At 43.9% G+C, this 26,491-nt stretch overlaps 1 long non-coding RNA gene across 1 annotated transcript; it reads left to right on the forward strand.

Moving 5' to 3' along the window:
- The first annotated feature begins 2,612 nt into the window (after positions 1–2,612).
- On the forward strand, positions 2,613–25,574 carry LOC137525768 (uncharacterized). Its single transcript, XR_011023004.1, has 5 exons — positions 2,613–2,652; positions 4,787–4,825; positions 17,102–17,130; positions 21,802–21,993; positions 25,345–25,574. It is a non-coding gene; the product is annotated as an uncharacterized lncRNA (long non-coding RNA).
- Positions 25,575–26,491: the final 917 nt, after the last annotated feature.

Below are 26,491 nucleotides of genomic sequence, written 5' to 3' on the forward strand. Positions count from 1 at the left end.
TTAATATTGAATGCATGGTCCAGAAATGTTACTGGATCTGCAAATCCTCATTGTCTATTAACTGGATGCTTGCTCTCTAGGTATTTGGTGAAGACAGTGGGGCAGATCTATCAAAGGCTGGCGCAAAACTGGTGCAAAGCAGGTGCAGACATGTAGCAGTTATTCAGAGGGACTAATCAGAATTCTTGATCTGGAAATTTGGGGCCATATGCAATTCCCTTTTTCACCTGAGTTTTTTCCCAGGAGAAAAAAATTCATCTTCCATTTAAAATAACATTTTAGCACTTTGCAATGGAAAAAGTATCAAAAAGTAGGTAAAAAGTACTATCAAAATTATTTTGAGCATTTCTTTGCTTGCTAATGGTTTAAAAATCAATTTATTGACAAGTTTCAAAATATCACCTAGGAGAAAAGTCAGGTGAAAAATTCAATTGCATATGGGCCTTGGTCTATTGGTGCACCAGTTCTACTGTAATTCTCCTTGCACTGGTTGTGACATATCTGCAACAATATTATGTATTTAATTCTGTATCAGCTATGAAAGTCTGCATTTTCTGCTAATCTGATCTCACATTACCATATATCATTTAGTTTAAGGTTCAGTTTATTTCCTTTGGAACTCTACCTTCTGGTGTGCACGAGGTTAACATGAAATAATACATGAATAATGGCGTAATGGCCAGCATTGTAATACATAATGCCATACTGCAATGCAAAAGCAAGGCAATGTTCACAATGCGGCAATTGTGATGCGTTCTAACAGAGTTCAGTATTCCAACCCATTGCATGCAGTGCACTTACCACATAACGCCTGCATTAACAGTACAGTGAACCAGACATTTCATTGACTGTATGTGACGCAACGTAAAGATAACGCACAATGCTTCGTTATCTTAAAACAGTGCATTTTTTTCACACGCTTTTATACCCTAAAAATCATACCGCTAGATAGATCTGCGACAGCCCTGTACATTACTCACCTCCAATGGATCCAGCTCGGAGCTTTGAGCTGCGGATTTCCGTCCCGAGCCTGACTCGGGATTACCGGAGGTTATTTATTTATTTTTTTTTTAAAACCTCTTTAAAAACACTGTAGACGTTTTTCATGCTTGGAAATTTTTTTTTACCACAAATCTAATAACAATCTTCTTGCTCTTATTTATCCTAATTATCCTAGCAATAGGAGAATAACAAGTAGGTGTACTAAATATTCTTACAACCACAAAATAGCCAAACCTACCTGTTCACTAGCTAGAATATTTTATTATTGACTTTGGCTGTTCATCAATACCTAATTGTCTCTGATGTTTTCATGCCTGTTAGTGTTGCCCAGCTGTTAATAAATCTTTTTTATTTCTTGTTTTTAACCACTTTACCCCCGCCCGTACGGATTTCTCCGTCCCTTTTTCCATCCTTTAACCCCCAGGGACGGAGAAATCCGTACTTTCCGCGCTCCCGCCGCTGTCCGCGCTCCCGCTCGTAAACACGCCGCCCGCCGCTAGTAAACATGCCGCCGCCCGCTTGCCCGGATTTCAATGAACGGGAAAATCCATTCCCGTTCGTTGATCTAAGCCCCACAATGATCCGCTGCTCTCCGATGGGCAGCGCGATCATTGTGAGAAAAAACAAACACTCACAGCCTCCATGTACTTCCTGCGAGCGTCCGGAAGGACGCTCGCAGGTCGCAATAAACAAAAAGTTACTGTTGCCATCTTGTGGCCAAACAGTTAAACTACACCCTAAGCATTTTTTTTACATAGAAATAAATTAGTTTTACACTAAAAATTAACTCATTACCTCCCACACTCCCCATTTTTTTTTTTTGTAATTAATTTTTTTTTTTTAAATTTACAATTAAAAAAAATACATAAATAGTTACCTTAGGGTCTGAACTTTTTAAATATTTACGTCAAGAGGGTATAACACTGTTACTTTATAAACTATGGGCTTGTAATTAGGGATGGACGCAAAACTGAAAAAAATGCACCTTTATTTCCAAATAAAATATTGGCGCCAAACATTGTGATAGGGACATAATTTAAACGGTTTTATAACCGGGACAAAAGGGCACATAAGTTTCATGGGTTTTAATTACAGTAGCATGCATTATTTAAAAACTATAATGGCCGGAAAACTGAAAAATAATTAATTTTTTTCCCACATTTTTCCTATTTTCCCATTAAAACACATTTAGAATAAAATAATTCTTGGCATAATGTCCCACCTAAAGAAAGCCTAATTGGTGGCGGAAAAAACAAGATATAGTTCATTTCATTGTGATAAGTTATGATAAAGTTATAGACGAATGAATGGATGGAGCACTGAAAGGTGAAAATTGCTCTGGTGGTCAGGGGGTAAAACCCCTCAGTGGTGAAGTGGTTAAAGATAGACTTTGGTATGGGAGTGCCTCTATAAACTTTTACATGTGTAGCAATGACATTCAGAACAAGCTTTCTTTTTTTTCTGATCTGGAATAATAGAATAAGAGAGATAACAAACTGTTAAAGCTACTGTAAATAAAGATCAACTTGTTGTTTGTTTCTGCGTCATCCTGTTTTTTTGTGATTGGCTCTTACAAGTCTTCTTCTGTATTTATAAGTGCTGAATGCCAGCTTAAACAAGCATACGTGTGGCCTCCGGTTGCAGTGAAAGGTACGTGCCATAGCCTCTTCAGCTGATACTTTATGGGGTGGAATAGCAGGGCTTAAAAGCAAATTTATTTTTGCTAGAATACCTTTTTCTTTCCTTGGCCCATATGCAATTCATTTTTTTCACCTGAGTTTTCTCCTGGGTGATATTTTTACAACTTGTCATAAAATACCTTTTAAGTCTCCAGCAAGCAAGAAAATACTCAAAACAAATTTGATAGTACTTTTAAACCAATTTCTGGATACTTTTTCAATTGTAAAATGCTGAAAATGTAGTTTACAGAGAAGATGAAAATTATCTCCTAGGAGATAACTCAGGTGAAAAAAATGAATTGCATATTCATTTTGTTTTGCATGAGCAGTGACAGTGGTAAGTGGCAATCAACAGGAGTTGTAATGTTATTTTCAAGTTACAGGGGTCCCTATTCAATTAACGTTTGCTCCTAAGTTTTCTTCTAGGTGATATTTTCAAACATTTTCAATAATAATGCATTTAAAGCCACCGGCAAGCAAGAAAATAATCAGAATTATGTTGACAGCACTTTTTCACCTACTTTTTGGCACTTTTTCAATTGCAGAATGTTGGAAATTTTCAATTGCAGAGTGTTGACAGAAATGCAAGAATTATCTCCTAAGAGAAAACTTAGGAGAAAAGTGAATTGAATAAGGACCATAGTCTGCCATCATTGCAATCTTTTGAAGCTTAATCACATAAAACTAAGCAGGTATACAAAAATATATTACCATAATTACTCATACTGCTGCTGCTGCTGCTTTTACTAACTTGACTAATATCACTGCCATGATAAAGACTATTACTACAGTACTATACAGACTACTGCTTTTACAACTAATATTAATTTCAGGCTCCAGAATGTTACAGTAAGGAAAATAACAGATAGATCACAGTGAAAGAACCTGTACAGATGTAAAAAAATGAATTACATGTACAGATATAAAACTAGTACATTGTGTTAATCATGTTGCATTTGTCACTGTAACTACTACGGTGCCTACCATTTCTGTATTGTGTACCAAATTGTCTGCATGTTTATGTGCTCATGCTAGTCTTTTGCTCTCTACAGCGTCACATAATATGTTGGCACTTTATCACATCTGATATTTTTTAGAAAGCGTACAGGAATTTAAAGTGGAAATAGTAGAATTAGCCTATCATTCAAAAATAGCAGCAAACTTATGGGTACACATTTTTGGAGGCAATTATATAACACAGTATTAAATGTGTAGTTTCCTTGTGTGTGGTTCCCAAACTGTTTCTATTATTCAGTATTTATATAGTGCCAACATCTTCGGCAGCGCTTTACGGGGTATATATAGTCTTGTCACTTATGCTGGGCATACACGAGTTGACCCGGTGGCTCGATTAGCCGCCGCATCGACTCCCACCGCGTCCCCTCTCAGCCGGATCGATTCCCTCTCGTCCCCGCGGGCGCTCCTTATCTTCCGCTCGATTCCCCGCTATTGTCCGCCCGCGGGGATCGAGCGGGGTATCGATCCGGCGGGTCATCGGACCTGTCTGAAATGATCAATCGAGCCATCATCGGCTCGATTGATAAGGGCGCATTGGGCCGTGTATGCCCAGCATAACTGTCGCTCAGAGGTGCTCACAATATAATCCCTACCATAGACCTATGTCCATCGTTATCTGGGACCAATTTAGAAGGAAGCTATTTTACATTTCGGCATGATTTTGTGATGTGGGAGGAAAACGGAGTTGTAGTAATAGTCTTTATTGTAGTAGCAAAAGTAGCAGCAGTAGTATGTATGTATGTAGTAGTATGAGTAATCATGGTAATATATTTTTGCATAGCTGCTTTTTTTTATGTCATTAAGCTTTAAAAGATTGCAGTTATGGCAGAGAGTGCTATCCACCATGTCATCGTGCTGCCCAGTTATCCAGAGAACCCATTAGTGGGTATGTGTTTGAAAATTCTCAGCCTTCAAATCTGACAGGCAACTCAGGACAAAGTACACTTTTTTTGTCTTTTTTTATATTGAAAACAAGTTAATAAAACAACATTTTTGACAAATTGGTTTTCAATTGTTTTTTTTTTATTTTCATTATGTTTAGATGTATATCATTAGGGAATATATTTATTTATAATCATTTTTTACAGGATTAGAACTGTAGATTAACCTTCTTTGACATAAATCCGGTGAGTACATTGACAATAAAACTTTGTTAAATCCTCTCACTTACTGTATCTTGTATTATCACTACTATGAATTAATTACGTGAGATTGTAGACCTGATGGGGCATGGTCTCTCCTGTATCAGTGCTACTTACTTGTTTGTTTGCCTTTCATTTGTAGTCTACACTTTAATGTCTGTAGTTTATTATATATCACTGCGTAATACATCAATGCATCAATTTATAAATAAAGAATATAAATAATTCTTTAAAAGGCATGTGATACAACAGGGGCGTTGCTAGTCCCAAAGATCAGTGGCACGTGCCCCGGATCTATTCTAGGGTGCCCCTGATGTCCCCCAGGCAGAGTAGAGGAACCACAGCACCCATCATGGCACCACACAGTACCCAGCATGCCCCACAGAGGCAACACAGCACCCAGCATGGCACTACCCAGTACCCAGCAAGGCATTATAGCACCCAGTATGCCCCATAGAGGCATCATAGCACCCTGCATGACATCATAGGACCCAGCATGGCACCACAACACATGGCAATGGGGGGAATTCTGGGTGCTATGGTGCCTCTATGTAGGCATACTGGATGCTGTGATGCCTTTATGAGGGCATGCTGGGTGCTGCGGTGCCATGCTGGGTGCTATGATGCCTCTTTGGTGCATGCTGGGTGCTGTGGTGCATTTATGGGGGCAGGTAGGAAACTGTGGTTCTTCTATGGAGACCTGCTGGCAGTTGTGGTGCCTCAATGGGAGGCCCATAGGAGCATGGGAGGTTGTCCACTAGAAGGTCAGAGAATGTTATGGGGGGACTGCCAGACAACCTGGTGGCAGGCCAGCACACCCAGCAAAAAGCTGGACCAGCCAGCACAGAAGCCTAGTAAATCTGCTTATTTACGTGATATTCTGCATTTTTGGGGTATTTTTTGCATTGATGGAGAGGGGAGCTTTATGCAACATTTTGCTGTGCAGGCCTACTTAGACCACTATTAAATTCACATAAATTTGGCTCCAACCATGGCCACACCCATATTCCGGTGCATGGCCACACCAATTTTTTAGCTGGAGTGCCCAAAAGTGCCCCAGATCTCTTAGGATCCTAACAACGCCCTTGTGATACAATATAGATGAATAGTATGAATGAGGCAGGGAACACACTTGTCTTTCAGTTTTCCGCGTGCGTTTTCCTGCATACTTTTCCTGCACACCAAGTGTGTTTCCATGCAGGAAAACGCGCGCGTTTTTTCACAGCACCTGATGTAATTGATAGAGAAAACTGCCAAAATGTGCTGAACCAGGATGCAGAATGGTCAGTTTTTTTTTCTGCGTACGAACAACACAGTAAGTGTGCACTAGCACATTGATTAACATGAGTTCTCAGTTTTTCTGTGCAGAAAACGCGTACGAAAACTGTCAAGTGTGTTCCCTGCCTGAATTAATTGTACACATAAGGTAAACAGGCCTGAAGCAGGCCTTAGGGACAAATAAGAAAAATGAACTCAAGTCTGAATTTTAAGATGACAAGTCAAAAGTGTTACATATATAAAATAAATTAGTATTTTAGTTACCGGTACTATTATCTCATAATCCTTTCTGACTTTTAGCGCATCAGAAATGTTGGTCTTAATTCATTACACTTCCATACTCAGCAGGCAAAATAGTACCCATAAGGTCATTGTGACGTGTGAGTGGAAACATCTCCTAGCATGCATATTGCCACTCAGATGAGAAGTAGAAGGAGTGCAGGAAAATGAATGCCACTAGCTGCAGATCAATTAACCTGCCTGGCGTTCTGATAAGATCGCCAGGGAGGCTGCGGGAGGGTTTTTTTTTTTAATAAAAAAAAACTATTTCATGCAGCCAACTGAAAGTTGGCTGCATGAAAGCCCACTAGAGGGCGCTCCGGAGGCGTTCTTCCGATCGCCTCCGGCGCCCAGAATAAACAAGGAAGGCCGCAATGAGCGGCCTTCCTTGTTTTGCTACCCTCGTCGCCATAGCGACGAGCGGAGTGACGTCATGGACGTCAGCCGACGTCCTGACGTCAGCCGCCTCCGATCCAGCCCTTAGCGCTGGCCGGAACTTTTTGTTCCGGCTACGCTGGGCTCAGGCGGCTGGGGGGACCCTCTTTCGCCGCTGCTCGCGGCGGATCGCCGCAGAGCGGCGGCGATCAGGCAGCACACACAGCTGGCAAAGTGCCGGCTGCGTGTGCTGCTTTTTACTTGAGCCAAATCGGCCCAGCAGGGCCTGAGCGGCAGGCTCCGGCGGTACTGGACGAGCTGAGCTCGTCCAGACCGCCCAGCAGGTTAACATAAATCATGAATTGGCAGTTAGTGACTTTCATTTGCAAGTATGAATTTTCTGCTTGTCTTTATGGTGTGTTCATGGCATGTGCACTGCTGCATGACGGATTTCTTCTTCTTCCTGGGAGCTACTCGCTCTATGCTGCATACTCGGCTCCTGATCATGTCATGTGCTCTGCAAAATAGGAAGGAAAAAACAAGCCCCCATTGACCCCGGGCCTCCCCTCATAGATGTGGGGGTCATGGTGCTATTGTTGCACTACTATTCTCATCTCTGCGTTGTAACAGACCATGTTATCCAAGCTTCCTACAGTGCATTTCTGGATAACGTGTGCATCAACTAGTACATTACCACAACAATTCTATCTTCTGAGAAAAGTAAGATGCAGTGTGTGTTGCGCTTTGCCCTGCATTGCAGTGCGGATGTAAAGCCATTGTTCAATTCGCTTTTTCTTCCAAGTTTTCTCCTAGGAGATAATTTTTCATATCTGTTTAAAAAATATCTTTTCAGCACTTTGCATTTGAAAAGGTACCAAAATATAGGTGAAAAAAGTACTGCCAAAATTATTCTGACTATTTTCTGCTTGCAGGTGGCTTGAAAGGCCTTTTATTGATAAGGTGTCAAAATATCACGTAGGAAATGTAGGAGGAAAAAGTGGATTGTATAAGGGCCATAGAGTGAACTTAGCCTTAGTTATTTATTTTAGGTGAAGCTATGTAGAGTACTGATAGGCAGTGCTGCTCATCCGGATTCCGGATATCCGTGTAACCCGGATATCCAAACTTTGTTACGCTATCCGATTTGGATTCCGGATTTTTAAAAAAATCCGGTTAGCTATCTGAGGATATATGGGTGCATAACGTGGATATCCACGGATATTGCGGGTATCCGGATCCGAAATACTGTAACTAAGGAGATGACGTCCTGGAGCCAATCAGAGGGCTCCCAGCAGAAGCCCTAGCAACCAATCACAGAGGGGAACCCTGGCCAGCCCCACCTGACCTCATTGAGCCAATCATAGGGCTCCCAGCCTAAACTCTGGCACCCAATCACAATAAGGAACACTGGCCAGCCCCCCTGTATATAAGGAGGGCTGACATGATGAGACATATCGTCTTAGCTTGCTGAATGCTCACTGAAAGACATGCTCCAGTGCTGGTGGCCTAGCAACTAAGGGCTGTACACAGTTATAAACCTAAAGCTGTTCAGTGATTAACCCCTTCACTACTATCACTACACTATTGTTAAATCATTAATTAGCTTGATTGATGTCATAGTGTGACAGTCAGAGTGTGTGCTCCAGTGCTGCTGGGCCTAGTAGCAAGGGCTGTACACAGTGATAAGCTGCTCAGTGATTAACCCCTTCACTACTAACACTACACTATTGTTAAATTGTTAATTAGCTTGATTGATGTCATTGTATACTCCAGTGCTACTGGCCTAGCAGTGATAAACCAAAAGCTGTTCAGTGATTAACCCCTTCACTATCACTACACTATTGTTAAATCATTAATTACCTTGATGATTTGTGTGACAGTCAGAGTGTGTGCTGCAGGCAGCTGCTATGTGTCTGTGTGTGTGCTGTGCACAGACCAGGCCAGCTGCTGCCTGCTGGCCAGCTATTAGCCTTAGGTATAGGTTAGGTTAGGGATTAGGGGATAGGATTACTGTGTTATTGTGTAGTTAGTAGTACTGCAGTCAGTGCTAGTAGTTGTTAGAGTAGTAGTACTACTGTGTTAGCTTTCTACAGAACTGCTGTGCTGTGAGCAGTGCCACAGTTAGTGTGCACTAGTGTCTTTTCCTCTGCTGTCTGACTGTCACTCTGCACTTGGCACGTGGCACTTGGCACTTGGCACATGTCACTTGGCACTAGTGTTGGGCGAACATCTAGATGTTCGGGTTCGGGCCGAACAGGCCGAACATGGCCGCGATGTTCGGGTGTTCGACCCGAACTCCGAACATAATGGAAGTCAATGGGGACCCGAACTTTTGTGGTTTGTAAAGCCTCCTTACATGCTACATACCCCAAATTTACAGGGTATGTGCACCTTGGGAGTGGGTACAAGAGGAAAAAAAAATTTAGCAAAAAGAGCTTATAGTTTTTGAGAAAATCGATTTTAAAGTTTCAAAGGGAAAACTGTCTTTTAAATGCGGGAAATGTCTGTTTTCTTTGCACAGGTAACATGCTTTTTGTCGGCATGCAGTCATAAATGTAATACATATAAGAGGTTCCAGGAAAAGGGACCGGTAATGCTAACCCAGCAGCAGCACACGTGATGGAACAGGAGGAGGGTGGCGCAGGAGGAGAAGGCCACGCTTTGAGACACAACAACCCAGGCCTTGCATGAGGACAAGAAGCGTGCGGATAGCATGCTTTGTACCACCATGCAGTCATAAATGTAATAAAGATAAGTGGTTCAATAAACAGGGACCACGCGGCAACGCTAACCCAGCAGCAGCACACGTGATGGAACAGGAGGAGGCGCAGGAGGAGAAGGCCACGCTTTGTGAGACACAACAACCCAGGCCTTGCATGAGGACAAAAAGCGTGCGGATAGCATGCTTTGTACTGCCATGTAGTCATAAATGTAATAAAGATAAGAGGTTCAATAAACAGGGACCACGCGGCAACGCTAACCCAGCAGCAGCAGCAGCAGCAGCACACGTGATGGAACAGGAGGAGGCGCAGGAGGAGAAGGCCACGCTTTGTGAGACACAACAACCCAGGCCTTGCATGAGGACAAAAAGCGTGCGGATAGCATGCTTTGTACCGCCATGTAGTCATAAATGTAATAAAGATAAGAGGTTCAATAAACAGGGACCACGCGGCAACGGTAACCCAGCAGCAGCAGCAGCAGCAGCAGCACACGTGATGGAACAGGAGGAGGCGCAGGAGGAGAAGGCCACGCTTTGTGAGACACAACAACCCAGGCCTTGCATGAGGACAAAAAGCGTGCGGATAGCATGCTTTGTACCGCCATGTAGTCATAAATGTAATAAAGATAAGAGGTTCCATAAACAGGGACCACGCGGCAACGGTAACCCAGCAGCAGCAGCAGCAGCAGCAGCACACGTGATGGAACAGGAGGAGGCGCAGGAGGAGAAGGCCACGCTTTGTGAGACACAACAACCCAGGCCTTGCATGAGGACAAAAAGCGTGCGGATAGCATGCTTTGTACCGCCATGTAGTCATAAATGTAATAAAGATAAGAGGTTCCATAAACAGGGACCGGCAACGGTAACCCAGCAGCAGCAGCAGCAGCAGCAGCAGCAGCACACGTGATGGAACAGGAGGAGGCGCAGGAGGAGAAGGCCACGCTTTGTGAGACACAACAACCCAGGCCTTGCATGAGGACAAAAAGCGTGCGGATATAGCAGCAATGCTTTTTGCCGCCATGCAGTCATAAATGTAATACAGATGAGAGGTTCAATAAACAGGGACCGGAAACGCTAAACCATCCCAGATGTTCATCGGTCATGTTACTTGGTTGGGGTCCAGGAGTGTTGCGTAGTCGTTTCCAATCCAGGATTGATTCATTTTAATTTGAGTCAGACGGTCTGCATTTTCTGTGGAGAGGCGGATACGCCGATCTGTGATGATGCCTCCGGCAGCACTGAAACAGCGTTCCGACATAACGCTGGCTGCCGGGCAAGCCAGCACCTCTATTGCGTACATTGCCAGTTCGTGCCAGGTGTCTAGCTTCATGCCCGGTTTCAGGTCCAGCGGTGCCAGCCACAAATCCGTCTGTTCCTTTATTCCCCTCCAAATTTCCTCCCCTGTGTGCTGCTTATCCCCAAGGCAGATCAGCTTCAGCAACGCTTGCTGACGCATGCCAACAGCTGTGCTGCACTGCTTCCACGATCCTACTGCTGCTGGTGCTGGGTTAGCATTTCCGGATGAGGTACAGCTTTGAGATGCGTTGGAGGAGAAGGAGTCAGAGAGGTAGGTGCTGCTGTTGTTATCCAGCTGTTTGCGGCGTGGGCAACACCCGCGCCGTAGCAGGTGAGGAATCGCTGCCAGGCTCCACAAGGTTCACCCAGTGCGCGGTAAGGGAGATGTATCGACCCTGGCCGAACGCACTCGTCCAGGTGTCAGTGGTGAGGTGAACCTTGCAGGCAACGGCATTCTTCAAGCTTCGGGTTATTTAGCTGACCACGTGCTCATGCAACTCAGGCACTGCAGAGCGCGCAAAGTGGTAGCGGCTGGGAACAACGTAACGTGGGATGGCCACTGACATCATGCCCTTGAAGCTGTTTGTCTCCACCACTCGATATGGCAGCATTTCGCAGGCCAGAAGCTTGGCTATGCTGGCTGGCTGTTACTGCCACGGCCCGGGGGTCATTTGCTGGCAATTTCCTCTTGTGCTCAAACATCTCAGAGACAGACAACTCAACCGTAGCGCTGCACACCGAAGGGCTGTTGGTTGTTGTGTTTGATGAACACTGGGAGACCTCAAGAGCACTAGTCCGGAAAGTGACAGTGTCAGCATCGTCTGATGTTTGTGAATGTTGTGAACCACGCAATGGCTGGGCTACTGCTGCTGCTGAGGCGGGTCTGGTGGTGAGTCTGGTGAACCCAAGGGAGGCAGTGTTGCTGGTGGTACCCTGTCCTGCCGCGTTTGCCCACAGAGTGGGATGTTTGGATAGAATGTGGCGGCTCATGCTGGTGGTGGAGAGGTTGTTAATACTTTTCCCCCTGCTCAGGCGGGTCTTGCACACCTTGCAAATCGCCATGGTAACATCCTCAGTGCAGTCTTCAAAGAAAGCCCAGACTTTAACTGGCTGAGGACTCGGACCTCGTGCGTGATGTGCTGGTGCTGCTTAACCCACTGCTGGACGCTTGAGAGGTCATCCAAGTAATTATCTGGTCCTGTTCTTTTGGATCTGTGAGGGTTGTTGTCCTGGACAACATGGGCAGTATTGAGTGGGTTTTCTTGGGTGCTCCCCTGTGGCCTGTACGTGAACCGTCAGGGGAAACACCTCTTCCCTTGCCCCTCCCTCTTTCACCGGATTTCTTCCTCATTTCACTTATCCTTAAAGTACACGCTGACTGGCAGCAGTACAGTGGCAGTACAGAAATGCTATACAGTGGTGGGTGAGCGGTGTACCACTATTGTCAGCAGTGACACAGAGCACAATGCTATACAGTGGCGGGTGAGTGGTGTACTACTGTTCCCAGCAGACACAGAGTGGAAGTAAACACAATGCTATATAGTGTGGCTGAGCCGTGTACACAGAGTGGCATTAAACACAATGCTATATAGTCTGCTATATAGTCACCCCGAACAGGGTGATGTTCTGCAGAACCCGAACAGTGGCAAACACTGTTCGCCCAACACTACTGGGAGGGAACGCAGATTTTAGTACCTAAACACACGATACAACATGTTTTCCGGGGTCGGACTCTGAGGCACATACAGATGGTCCCGATCATCATCCTCATCATACAACTCTTCTCCTGAGTCTGACCCACCCACCACCTCTGCCACCCCAACATCCCCAGACACAGACCCCTCATCGTCCTCAACATTAACTTGGGATGCTGGCCTGAGCCAGACCTCCTCCTCCACATCAGGCCCCATCATCTCCTCAATGGCAGCCCTCATTAATCGCTCTGGCGACGGACTGATGGACACAACGTTCTCCTCCGGGGAGGGCTGCTGCTGACCACTGGCTGCTGGGGTGGATGTTATAGCTTGCGTGGGGCGTTGGCTGTTGCTGTTGTTGGGAGTGCTGCTCACAGCGGAGGTCTCTGGGGAACTCATGTTGAGCTCATATAGTGGTTGACGGTGAGTGGAGTATTACTGATCCCAGCAATATACACACTGACTGGCAGAGTACGCAATGCTATATAGTGTGGCTGAGCGGTGTACACAGAGTGGCAGTAAACACAATGCTATATAGTCTGGCTGAGCGAGCGGTGTACTACTGTTCCCAGCAGAATCAGAGTGGCAGTAAACAATGGTATATAGTCTGGCTGAGCGGTGTACACAGAGTGTCAGTAAACAATGGTATATAGTCTGGCTGAGCGAGCGGTGTACTACTGTTCCCAGCAGAATCAGAGTGGCAGTAAACAATGGTATATAGTCTGGCTGAGCGGTGTACACAGAGTGTCAGTAAACAATGGTATATAGTCTGGCTGAGCGGTGTACACACAATGCTATATAGTCTGCTATATAGTGTCAGTAAACAATGGTATATAGTCTGGCTGAGCGAGCGGTGTACTACTGTTCCCAGCAGAATCAGAGTGGCAGTAAACAATGGTATATAGTCTGGCTGAGCGGTGTACACAGAGTGTCAGTAAACAATGGTATATAGTCTGGCTGAGCGAGCGGTGTACTACTGTTCCCAGCAGAATCAGAGTGGCAGTAAACAATGGTATATAGTCTGGCTGAGCGGTGTACACAGAGTGTCAGTAAACAATGGTATATAGTCTGGCTGAGCGAGCGGTGTACTACTGTTCCCAGCAGAATCAGAGTGGCAGTAAACAATGGTATATAGTCTGGCTGAGCGGTGTACACAGAGTGTCAGTAAACAATGGTATATAGTCTGGCTGAGCGGTGTACACACAATGCTATATAGTCTGCTATATAGTGTCAGTAAACAATGGTATATAGTCTGGCTGAGCGAGCGGTGTACTACTGTTCCCAGCAGAATCAGAGTGGCAGTAAACAATGGTATATAGTCTGGCTGAGCGGTGTACACAGAGTTTCAGTAAACAATGGTATATAGTCTGGCTGAGCGGTGTACACAGAGTGTCAGTAAACAATGGTATATAGTCTGGCTGAGCGGTGTACACAGAGTGGCAGTAAACACAATGCTATATAGTCTGGCTGAGCGAGCGGTGTACTACTGTTCCCAGCAGAATCAGAGTGGCAGTAAACAATGGTATATAGTCTGGCTGAGCGGTGTACACAGAGTGTCAGTAAACAATGGTATATAGTCTGGCTGAGCGGTGTACACAGAGTGTCAGTAAACAATGGTATATAGTCTGGCTGAGCGGTGTACACAGAGTGGCAGTAAACACAATGCTATATACTCTGGCTGAGCGAGCGGTGTACTACTGTTCCCAGCAGACACAGAACAGTGAACAGAATGCTATATAGTGTGGCTGAGCGAGCGGTGTACCACTATTCCCAGCAGACACAGAACAGTGAACAGAATGCTATATAGTGTGGCTGAGCGGGCGGTGTACCACTATTCCCAGCAGACACAGAACAGTGAACAGAATGCTATATAGTGTGGATGAGCGAGCGGTGTACCACTATTCCCAGCAGACACAGAACAGTAAACAGAATGCTATATAGTGTGGCTGAGCGAGCGGTGTACCACTATTCCCAGCAGACACAGAACAGTGAACAGAATGCTATATAGTGTGGCTGAGCGAGCGGTGTACCACTATTCCCAGCAGACACAGAACAGTGCACAGAATGCTATATAGTGTGGCTGAGCGAGCGGTGTACCACTATTCCCAGCAGACACAGAACAGTAAACAGAATGCTATATAGTGTGGCTGAGCGAGCGGTGTACCACTATTCCCAGCAGACACAGAACAGTAAACAGAATGCTATATAGTGTGGCTGAGCGAGCGGTGTACCACTATTCCCAGCAGACACAGAGTGGCAGTAAACAGAATGCTATATAGTGTGGCTGAGCGAGGTACACAGAGTGGCAGTAAACAGAATGCTATATAGTGTGGCTGAGCAAGCGGTGTACTACTATTCCCAGCAGACACAGAGTGGCAGTAAACAGAATGCTATATAGTGTGGCTGAGCGAGGTACACAGAGTGGCAGTAAACAGAATGCTATATAGTGTGGCTGAGCAAGCGGTGTACTACTGTTCCCAGCAGTGACACAATGACAGGGGGGACCCTGGCTAGCGTGGCTGGAGCGCGAACTACCCTGCCTGCCTACCCAAAGCTAAACCCACAGACAAATGGCGGAGATATGACGTGGTTCGGGTATTTATTTACCCGAACCACGTGACCGTTCGGCCAATCAGAGCGCGTTCGGGTCCGAACCACGTGACCCGTTCGGCCAATCACAGCGCTAGCCGAACGTTCGGGGAACGTTCGGCCATGCGCTCTTAGTTCGGCCATATGGCCGAACGGTTTGGCCGAGCACCGTCAGGTGTTCGGCCGAACTCGAACATCACCCGAACAGGGTGATGTTCTGCAGAACCCGAACAGTGGCGAACACTGTTCGCCCAACACTACTTGGCACATGTCAAGTGTCACATGCCACTTGCCAAGTGGCACGTGTCACTTGCCAAGTGGCACGTGTGGCACTTGCCACGTGTCACTTGCCAAGTTTCACATGTGGCACTTGCCATGTGTCATGTGGCACTTGGCACATGTCACGTGGCAAGTGCCACACGTGACACTTGGCAAGTGCCATGTGACACATGGCAAGTGCCACACGTGACACGTGGCAAGTGCCACATGTGACATCATGTGGCAAGTGCCACGTGACACGTGCCAAGTGATACGAGTAAGTGCCAATTGCCACGTGCCACGTCTGGCATGCTCCTGGCACACGTTACACTTGCTGCGGCTGCATTGCCCTCCTCCTGCTGCCTGTGCAGCTCCCACCGCCAGGCCAGACGTGACACTTGGCAAGTGCCACGTGACACTTGGCAAGTGCCACATGACACATGGCAAGTGCCACGTGACACGTGGCAAGGGCCAGCGCCACTTGCCAAGTGCCACATGACATGTGCCAAGTGACCCGTGACACGTGCCAAGTGACACGAGACACGTAGCAAGTGCCATGTGACACCTGCTAAGTGCCAATTGCCACGTCCCATGCCTGGCATGCTCCTGGCACACGTTACACCTGCTGCTGCTGCATTGCCCTACGCCAGCTCCCACTGCCAGGCCAGGGTGCCATAGGCCACTGATACCACCTATATTTAACCCAAAACACAATTTCTGCGTAATTGTTTGGAGGTGTCCTGGCTGAAAACTGTCATGTCCCAGTTGTGCCGTTGGACTTTGGACACAATGTGGGCTGCACGGCTGCTGTCTGGAACCTAGGCCTAATGTTAATTGACAGCCATTTTTTTTTCTTTTTTGTGTGTGTGTGTGTGGGGGGGGATTTTAAGTCCCCACATCATCAATTAGTGTTCCCCTTTACAAAATAAGGATGCTACATGCCTCATATACCCTAAAAAACATTTTTATAGCAATGTAAAGGCCACTTCTGGTTATTCTATCCGGATATCCGAATTTGCCCGGATATCCCCGATACTAGGGTTGGATATCCGATTCGGATTCACATCGGAAAATTTTGAACTCGGATATCCGACCTGGATCGGATAGCGGGGTATTGGGATCTGAATCGGATCTGGATTTTGAAAAGGGGTATCCGAGCAGCACTGCTGATAGGGCCAGTTCTCTCATAAAACAAAAGGTAAAACATTTGCATCAGGTGCAGAGATTACAGGGGCAGCATGATTTTATTGTGTGTTTACACTAACAGCATGCAGTCAGAGTAGGAGGAGAAGCAAGAGGAGAGTAAGCAAGGTGAAGAGGTCATCATTGGGGAAACGCAGCTTGTTGTACTGTGTGAGGAGTCTGACAGTAAGTGAGGAGCGGGGAGGCAGGAGAGCAGCAGTGTTTCATTTGACTTGCACAGCAGAAGGGAGGATGTGGCACTGCTGTCCTGACTGTGGAGGAAAGGAGTGGCTGAGGGTGAGCAGTTTGTTTGGCATAGACTCACAGCCAGCCAGTGTGCTATGGTTGCTGTGCGATCATTCCAAATGGGGGTGGGGGGGAGGTGCATCCTCACAAGTTTGCCTCAGGTTAAGCAAGCAAGCAAAAAGTCTAGACCTGGCCCTGAATACTGAGAAAGCTACAGTTTATGAAGTATATTAATGTATGTAACATATTTACTGTAAATCATAGTTAAAGCTTTGTATGTCCCACAGATTTTTAAGAAGCCTAGTAGACTTACATTTACACACTTTTTTGTATTTCTTCCTCCAGAAAAGTCATCATGCACCACCCAAATCAAGGTAAGAAGATACCATTACTGTGAAGTGTATTCATATGAGTGGGGAACATTTTTAATAAAAATACCAAGAAATTTGCATCATGTGAAATTTAGACCTCGTTCACACGATGCAACACCAGTGGTCATGCGTTTACATTGCAACACACATTCCAACACATCCATTCAAGTCAGTTTTGAACAATTTGTGCAGTTTACACTCAAAATCTGGAAAATCTTGGCGTGCTGGGCAAGAGCAGCAGAGGATCGATGGTCCATAGAGTTGCAGTACATTGAGAAGTGCAATTCTTGTGGTTCACACAATTCTCAATAGATTGTTGCTGAAGTCTATTGGGATATAGTGCACCATAGCATACATGGCAGCTTGGCGCAGGGATTTTTGGTGCAGGGTGAGTCGAACAATGGCTCACCCTCAGCAGCGTAGCTAAGAAGCTGTGGGCCCCACTGCAAATTTTACTTTGGGGCCCCCCAAGCACTTTATACATAACAATTGATACGGTGCACCAAAATTAATTAAGGGCAACCACAGTATTAGAGGTGCAAGAGGGGATGGGAAACAGTGTGTTAATGATTACTACCATTCATAGCATCTATAGAAGTGATTATTACCAGAACAGGACCAATAAAGAGCTAATACTGTGGCTGAGGGAGGGCCCCACAGGGCCCCGATGCGGTCACAACCTTTACACCCCCTATTGCTACGCAATTGCTTACTCTGCTGCTGCTAAATTCTGGGCGCCATTAAATACTATTCCCCCTCCGAGTCTTAGCAACTCAGAGGGAGATGTAATTCACTATCTGGGGATTGCCAAATCCCTGAACTATCCATGCACGGGACACAGACTACAGCATTACTGCTATAGCTACGCCAAGCTTTGGCGCTATGCAGCGCACACAGGACGCCAAAAAGCCCTGCTTCGTGCACCATGTAGGGCAGGAACTGATTATGATCTATGAGCTTGGCATGTTGGGACATAATTGGCCTTTGTATGGGAAACAAATCTTTGAAAAAAAATCTTTTAATTACCTTCATACTGGGTAGACCTTGGTAAATTAGTCCAATGTACACATACTGCCCAAGTTACCTAACACTTCGGTTATGTTGAGCTGCAGAATACATAACAGACTGGCAGACTGCCCATCTTATATCACTCTCCTTTCACTAGCTGTAATCTCAGTTCTGCACATGTATACAGAGCATATGTTAGATCTCTGTCCAGGTGACTCAAATACCTTTATCAGATGTACATGCACAGCCAGAGTAATGCTATCATTTTAGGTGGCTGTCTATCTGTAGTTAGATAAAAAATGAAAGCTGTGAATTACAATGCTGGCAGTGCAGAGGCGAATTGTGACTCTGCGTCAGTGTTTTCAGCACTGAGGAGTCAAAGACTATTTACTGGAAGCAGGGGCAGTACTGGCACGGTCCTTGTAGACAAAACACGGATAGGTTATGCTGCATGTTGCTACTTGTGCCATGGTTGGTACTGGAAGTGCTCATGTGAGTATACGCAATGGGGTTGATTCACTAAACCGTGCTATGACAAATAGCATGCCTTATCAGAGATAACACACCTTATCAAAGATAACACGCCTTATCAAAGTTAACATGACTTATCAGAGTAGCGCTACAAACTTATGCCTGCTAATTGGCAATGGCACTCGTCCTGCCCTGAGCCCCTGTGGGTTCGTGGTGCTTGCTATACTACTCTGATAAGGCATGTTAACTTTGGTAAGGCATGTTATTTCTAATAAAGCGTGCTATCTCTGATAAAGCGTGCTATTTGTCATAGCATGGTTTAGTAAATCAACCCCAATGGCTCATATGCAATTCACTTTTTATCCTAAGTTTTCTCCTAGGTGATAATTTTTAATTTTCTCTATAAAATTACTTTTCAGAATTTTGCAACTAAAAAAGTACCAAAAGTAGTGGAAAAAGTACTATCAACATTATTTTGAGTATTTTCTTGCTTGATGGGGGTTTAAAAGACAAGGGCCCATATGCAATTCACTTTTTCTCCATAGTTTTCTCCTAGGTGATATTTTTAAACTTGTCAATAAAATGCCTTTTAAGCCACCAGAAAGCAAGAAAATGCTCAAAATAATTTTGATAGTACTTATTCACCTACTTTTTGGTACTTTTTTAGTTAAAAAGTGCTGGAAAGTTATTTAAAATTGAAGATGAAAAATGATCTCCTAGGAGAAAACTCAGTTGAAAAAGAGAATTGCATATGGCCCAAGGTGTGAAATATCAACTTGGAGGAAACTAAGTAGAAAAAGTGAATTGCATATGGGCCAATGTGTCTAGCAAGACAACAGTATGAAAGAGATTGGCAAATGAGTATTATTATTATCATTATTATGATTTAGTATTTTTATAGCGTATATATATTCTGCAGCACTTTCTGAAATCTCTCTTGGTCAGGCAATATTTTAGGTTTCAAAAAAACAAGGAACTAGCACAGTTCAGCACCAAACTTACACACATGAGATAAAGATCTTTGGAAAACGAATGATCATCGACAGATCTGTAGATATTCACTATAAATTAAATTGTAAAAGACCTCCAAAGATAGCGACAAATAATATTTGTCTTTCAATTACTCAAATCTATCTCAGCGAGTTCTGCTAACACTCGTCCTTTCCATAAGGTGTGCATGATAGCGTCAGATATTCCTTAACCCCTGTACGTGCGTAAATTGACTACAAAAAGCATTTCTTGGGTCTTTTGCATGGAATGATTGTTTGCATGTGTACAACATTGTTAGGATCCATCGTCCAAACCCTCCTGGCAAACCTATGCAGCAGATCTCCTCTAACGTTAATAAAAAAAACAGATGTCTGCAAATATATTTGAAGCTGTGCTGTGGTACAATATATCATACTTGAATTTAGGACAATCTTGGTTTCATCCTTCATGTTGACAAACAATTACTTAGGGCCCGTTCACACTGCACGCGTTTCCAGCCGCGTTTTGGAAACGCGTGCAGGTGGCCAAAACGCACGACATCAGACATTGCATAGAGTGCAATGTCTGATGTTCACACAGCATGCGTTCCGGACCTGTGCGGTCCGGGAACGCATGCTGCACGCAGATTTTACAAAAACGCGCGGCTGTCCCATTCACTTTTCAGTGATGGGATCAGCCACGCAACGCATACGAACGCGGACATGCGTGCGTTCGTACGCGTTGCGGTCCGCATGCGTTGCGGTCCGCATTTTGTAGTCTGAACGGGCCCTTAGTCTGGTTTGTCAGTTCAGGGACAACAGGCAAGTCAGATTTCATGGGGTGTGGAGTCCTTGAAACAGAAATACAGGCAGGATTGTTCTGCATCCTGTTCTGGAGAGAAATTTGAGGATTTTAGCAGAATCTCCATGGAAGTTACAATGTAACTGGACAGAGGGATGGAGATGAGATACTAGCATTTATGGATCCATCTCCATATCAAAATTCACAAGCTATGAATTTAAATGCCTTTGGGTGCAATCATTACACTTGTGACTTTTTCCCGTGCAGTACATGCACAAAATGCTCTCATGATGATACGTAGGCTCCTCAGCTAAAAGCTGTCTATGAATGGGTGCTTTGTAATCCAAGCAAAAGTCCTTACCATGAATGGTAAATAGAAAATTATTATTATTGATTTATAAAACACCAACATATTCCGTGGCACTGTACAAAGTAAGAGACGAACATGGGGTACATAATAATACAGACAAATGAAATACACTAATATACACAATACATAAATAATTAGTGACAAAATGCAGAATTGATACAAAATACAGAATTGTTAACGACAGACAGTGACAAAAGTAACAAGATGAATAAAATGTATAATGAATTCCAATGCTTTCTTGCTTTCTTGCGTTATCTATAAAGCACCTTGCCAGCACCCAAAAAGTAAAATAGTAGTAAGAAACAGAGCAGAAGAAAAACTAAAACCATCAAATTTGTGCCACCTTATAAAATACAATGTATATCAAGCCTGAAGTGAAAATAAATGTTTGAGATGATTGATTGCATGTGTTTTACTAAAGGTAAAGTAAATATATATTTTTGTTCAGTTAAGTGCTTTATTTTCAGACTTCATGCTAAAAAAGTGGTAATAATAAATCATTATTTCTGAATGAGAAAAAACAAACAAGAAATAATGACCTGTTGGACTTTGAAGCACTACACTTTATCTCACTGCACTTTTCTCTTTCTCATTTGTTTTGGCTTCTATTTACCTTTGAGGAAATGGACTGAATTCAACAAGCTGTTCGGCAAGGTCATTTACATAGACAACAACTCCAGTTTTTTAACTCTTGTTGTAATGGAAAACAGAAAGGGACTAAACATTTCTTAGTGGTGCTAGTAATACACGTACCTATGTTTATCTCATCATGTCACATGTTACTTCAGGTACACTTTAAAAAATCCAGGCCAGATTTGCTGGACCATTTTATTCCCCACTGTACTTCAGCATTCTCCAGTCTTCAAAAAACCTTGGCAAATCAAATTCTGTATAAAGTACCAAAATTTAAAATCCAGGCCTGATCTGCTGGATAGCAAATCTTTCAGAATATAGACACTTTCATCTTCCTACCATTTTCCCCTGTGGTTACTCATCACATCAGTTGAAAGGCAACGGCTTTCTTGGTAATACTTACTATCAGTGTTATGTTTCAGGACCTCCCCCTCACCATCCTCCTGGCCACCAAGATCCACACCATCCAGGTAAAGCTCCTCCTCATGGGGGACCTGCTCATGGACCTCATGATCAGAAAGGTCATCCCGCACCTCATGGTCACCCAGCACCTCACGACCAGCATGGACATCATGACCCACACGGCAAACATTAAAATGAAGATCCTATGACAAGTGAGTATTATGTCAAGTAATAAAAAATATATTTAACAGCGTACTGAGTATTACTATGTCTGAATTAAACCTGCTAAGAATTACTTACATTCAAAGAATTGGCAAGTTTGCAAGGGTAGGAATCTCTTCCTAATGTTTCTTACAATTGCTTATATTTTGTTAGATATGGGGCTTTATGCAGTTACAAATATCAGTTCCATTATGGACTAGCTTCAGTAGCCAGTAATCAGGTAAAAGTAATGTTGCCCAATCCAGTTAACAAATGTAGGCCATCTATTTCTGTGATTGGAGGATTGTGTGTCAATAATACTGACCTCTTTAAATATCTTATATCTTAATTCAATTATTAGTGATGAGCAAAATAGAGAAATTAAATTATGCACAGATTTTGGTGAAAATGTTTACATTTTTGCAAAATACAAAATGCATGGCACATAATGAGAAATTAGTCACATTTCTTAATTAATTACAAAGTCCTTGATGTCACGAATTGGGAATTATCTCTGTGGTCAGCACACAATATGTGCACTGACACTGCGGAAACCCTCCACAAACGCTTGGAAAAGGGAACCCAGCCTTGGTGCAAAGGCACCAGTAGAGAGGAATTCCAACTGGCAGATGGAGCTGTGGAGTGCAGAGGAATAAACCCTCTGCACTGCCACAGATGCCAGATAGGAATTGTACGAAGTGAAGCTATACAGGGCAAGATAGCCTCTCGAGAGAGAGAGTGAGCACAGAGACAGAATGTATGTATGTTCACCAATCTAGTCGCCACCGGGCGACAGTGGACACAAAAGAGCGAAGACTAAGTGGGAAAACAATCGCAAGAATGGCGATTGCTAATAGAGACACAAGATTGAGTAAAGACAGAGCATAGGAAGAATAAAGACAGAACCAATAACAAACTGTAATCCAACACCGAGAAGAAAACAGGACTAGCTACACGCGGTCACCACACGTTAAGCGCAATAGCGACAAAGCACGAGCCAGGCACGGTTACTGCACGTTAAGCGCAACAGCGACAAAGCGTACCAACCCTGACTAACAAATGAAACACAAAAAACGAAAACAAACCGAGAACGCGAACGCTTGCTAATTGGCTATGACTATGCTAGAAGGAATGCTAGTGCACTCCAAAGGATAACTACTCTAAGGCAATATTTAGCAAACAATTAGCAGAGGGGCTGAAACTCAAGGTAAGTCCAGCAGAACCAAACCTTTATGACCAGCAGGGAATTCTGGGAGGAAATTGTATTTATACTGCAAGCCTTCAAAGGAAGCAGATAAGCAATTTGGATGACAAGTGGATGCAAATCTCTCACCAGAACAGCAAGTCTGAAACTTGCAGAATGAAAACAGGTCTCTTTTCCAGGGACCTGCAGCATACAAACCTGAAAAATGGTCAAAAAGCTGCCTGCCTGTGCAAACAGCAGAGCAGATCATTACACTTGAACATGCTTTTGTGAGAAAATGTACTACAGAGGTCAGAGGAGTCTTTGTGAACATGTCCAAAGTGAAAAGATTTTTGAAAAAACACATGTAGCTTTTGAAAATTTTTGGTAGGAAAACACATTATTAAATGAGTTAAGGGGTGACATTTCTGCAGTATTCATCCATTACTATCCCCATTCTTCAGTCTATAAAAGGTATGTTTTTAAAGTCAGGCTGGTTTCACAGTGGGACGTTAAAGTCCCACGTTACAGCAGCCAGTAACGCAGCCTAACTCACAGCACTGTAAAATCAATTGTGCTGTTCACAGTGCAAACGTTGCGTTACATAGTAACGCAGCACGTTTAAACAAAGTGCTGCATGCTGTACATTGTACTGGGCTAAGCCACATTAGACTGTTTGCACATGCTCAGTAATGTTAGAGGAGGAGGTCTCCCCTCCTCCTCCGCGGCCAGCCACATGGCTAATTAATATTCACTGCACTGTGGAGACTCATGGTGGGACTGTAGTGTTGTCCAGCTCATGAACGAATCGTTCATCTGATCCGGATCTTTTTTGTGAGTCGAATCATCCGGATCATCACAATGAAAGATTCGGTTCACAGGATGTCTGTCTGGAAGAAACAGGAACATACAGAATGTACAGTGCAGGGAAAGTCCTGTCCTGCTAGTCATTTTACCCAGTCTGCTTCCCTAGTAAAATGATTCGAATGATTCGGTTCAAAGATCTAGATCTTTTCAATGATCCGATTCAAATGATGCGAATTCTTAAAAAGACTTCCTATCACTAACCTGGAGCGGCTGCTTTGAGAGCTGCATAACGCAGCTCAATCTGACGTCCAACTTCAACACCACCATACGTTGCATTAGGGGCACGTTATGCGACCATAACGTCCCCTAAAACGCAACGTCTTGGTGGGAAAGTAGCTCCAGTGGATGAAATGTTCATATTTAGCTAAGAGTCACCCAAACCTTCTTTTCAAGGGCACATGGAAGTACAGATAATCTCCAAGTACTATACTGTGGACAAAGATGGACAAGAAAGTGCCGCTTTTTTTTTTTTTTTTTTTTTCAAATTACAACATCTCACAAATTGTTTTTGTTATAGTATTCATTTTTAAATATGCCTTTTCCCTTGATTGTTATCTGCATTAGAAGCTACATACAGTCAGTTTTGCTCCTTTAGAGGGAACCTAAACTGGGAGGGATATGGATGTTTCCTGTTAAACAATACCAGTTGCCTGGCAATCCTGCTAATCTCTTTGGCTGGAGTAGTGGCTGAATCACACCCCTGACATAAGCATGCAGCTAATCCAGTCTGACTTCAGTCAGAGCACCTGATCTGTATGCTTCTTGAGGGGCTGTGGCTAAAAGTATTAGAGACACAGGATCAGCAGGAGAGTCAGGCAACTGGTAAGTTTTGAAAAGGAAAAATCCATATCCTTCTCAGTTTAGGTTCCCTTTAATGGCCATGTATGTTTTGACATGTAGAGAAGATCAAAGCAGGCTATAGGCCAAAATCAAAAGATATTTTTAATACAATTTATAAAATGGCATGTTATATAATAGATATATGTTATATCAAAGTGGAGTTGTGCTAAAAGGATTCCTGAAGTCACTTACCTGGGGCTTCTGCCAGCCCCCTGCAGCCGCCCTGAGACTGGTCCGCAGCATCCATGAATGATCCTCCGGACCCCCGCCATGGGGCCTCATGCTTTACCATCGATAACGAAAAGAAGCCACGGTGGGGGACAGGAGAATCGTTGCAGATTGGCACGGGCACAGGGCGGCTGCAGGGGGCTGTCAGAAGCCCCAGGTAAGTGAAACTCTTTTTTTTTTTTAAGTACCTTCAGATTTCCTTAAAAAAATGTCCAGTTTATTGCTTTTTTGCTTTCTTTTTCAGTGCAGCAAAGGTAGAAGACACCAAAGGAAATTGCTCCACCTTATCATCATCATCAACATCATTTATACTTTTTATGGCCAATCAGCTGTCTGGGTGTTTCAGAAATTCTTTTTATTACTCATCCCCTTCATCAAAAAATAATGTTTACTTATAAAACTGGTAAAACAAACGGGGTATATATTATAACTCTTGCTTTATAGATTGCAAATAAAGACATCTACATACATGAATAGTGTGTTTGGCTTTCAGTGAAACAAAATGATAGCTGAATTCCACCTCAATATAAAAAATGTTTTTTTTATGTTTGTATCTGTATATTTTACATACTGTAACTACCTGAATTTGAGTTTATATGATGGTAGCTATGCATGGCCTCTGCATTGCTAGCCAGATATATAAATAAGGGAAATCAGAGGAGAGTTTCAGAGAAGTTTAAGCAGGGGAGGGGATCAGTATGATAAACATTACCTACATTCACTTCACATACATAGGCGATCATCATCAAGAAACAGTTTCTTTTTGTGACTATAAAAAACAAAATATTGCTTTCTTAAAACAGTAAGAATTTGCGATAATTCAGGTTGGAGTGCCTCCCAATGCATCACTGCTGAAATATGCAAATTATACATTGCTGTCCCTGCAAGCCAGCCACACCTCCAGATCTGCTGGACTGCAATGATGTGTCAGCTTATTAAAATTTTAGAGCCAAAATGATTGAACATGCATACAGACTGTTTCAGACTGGTTGGTCTTCATCAGTGCATGGCATGGATTAGTGTGGTTCTATAAACACTACTGTAACATGAAGACATGTTCCCGTGGAAGGTGTGGGCTCTCTCCCTAGTAATTAAGGGATGTTGTACTGATTTACTGTTTGCTGTTTTTTTCCTCCCCACCCTGCCCTTCCAATCAGGGTTCTAATCTTCCAAAAATCCCCCTGCCTAATGCAAAGTAATATGCATCAGTGCATGCAGGAGAAGGCGTATAAAAGCTACTTCTTCATTCTTAGTCACTGGGTGCCCTCTCTTCAGCCATTTCCTCACATATATCAATGTTTCCTCAGGGTCCTCTGCTGCATCCATTTTCTGCGGATAAAGCTCTCTGGCTGGAGTACTTTGGCAGCAGAAAGAAGACACAGTAGCAGACA

This window comes from Hyperolius riggenbachi, chromosome 7, assembly GCF_040937935.1.
Source record: "Hyperolius riggenbachi isolate aHypRig1 chromosome 7, aHypRig1.pri, whole genome shotgun sequence".
In the NCBI taxonomy this organism is placed as follows: Eukaryota; Metazoa; Chordata; class Amphibia; order Anura; family Hyperoliidae; genus Hyperolius; species Hyperolius riggenbachi.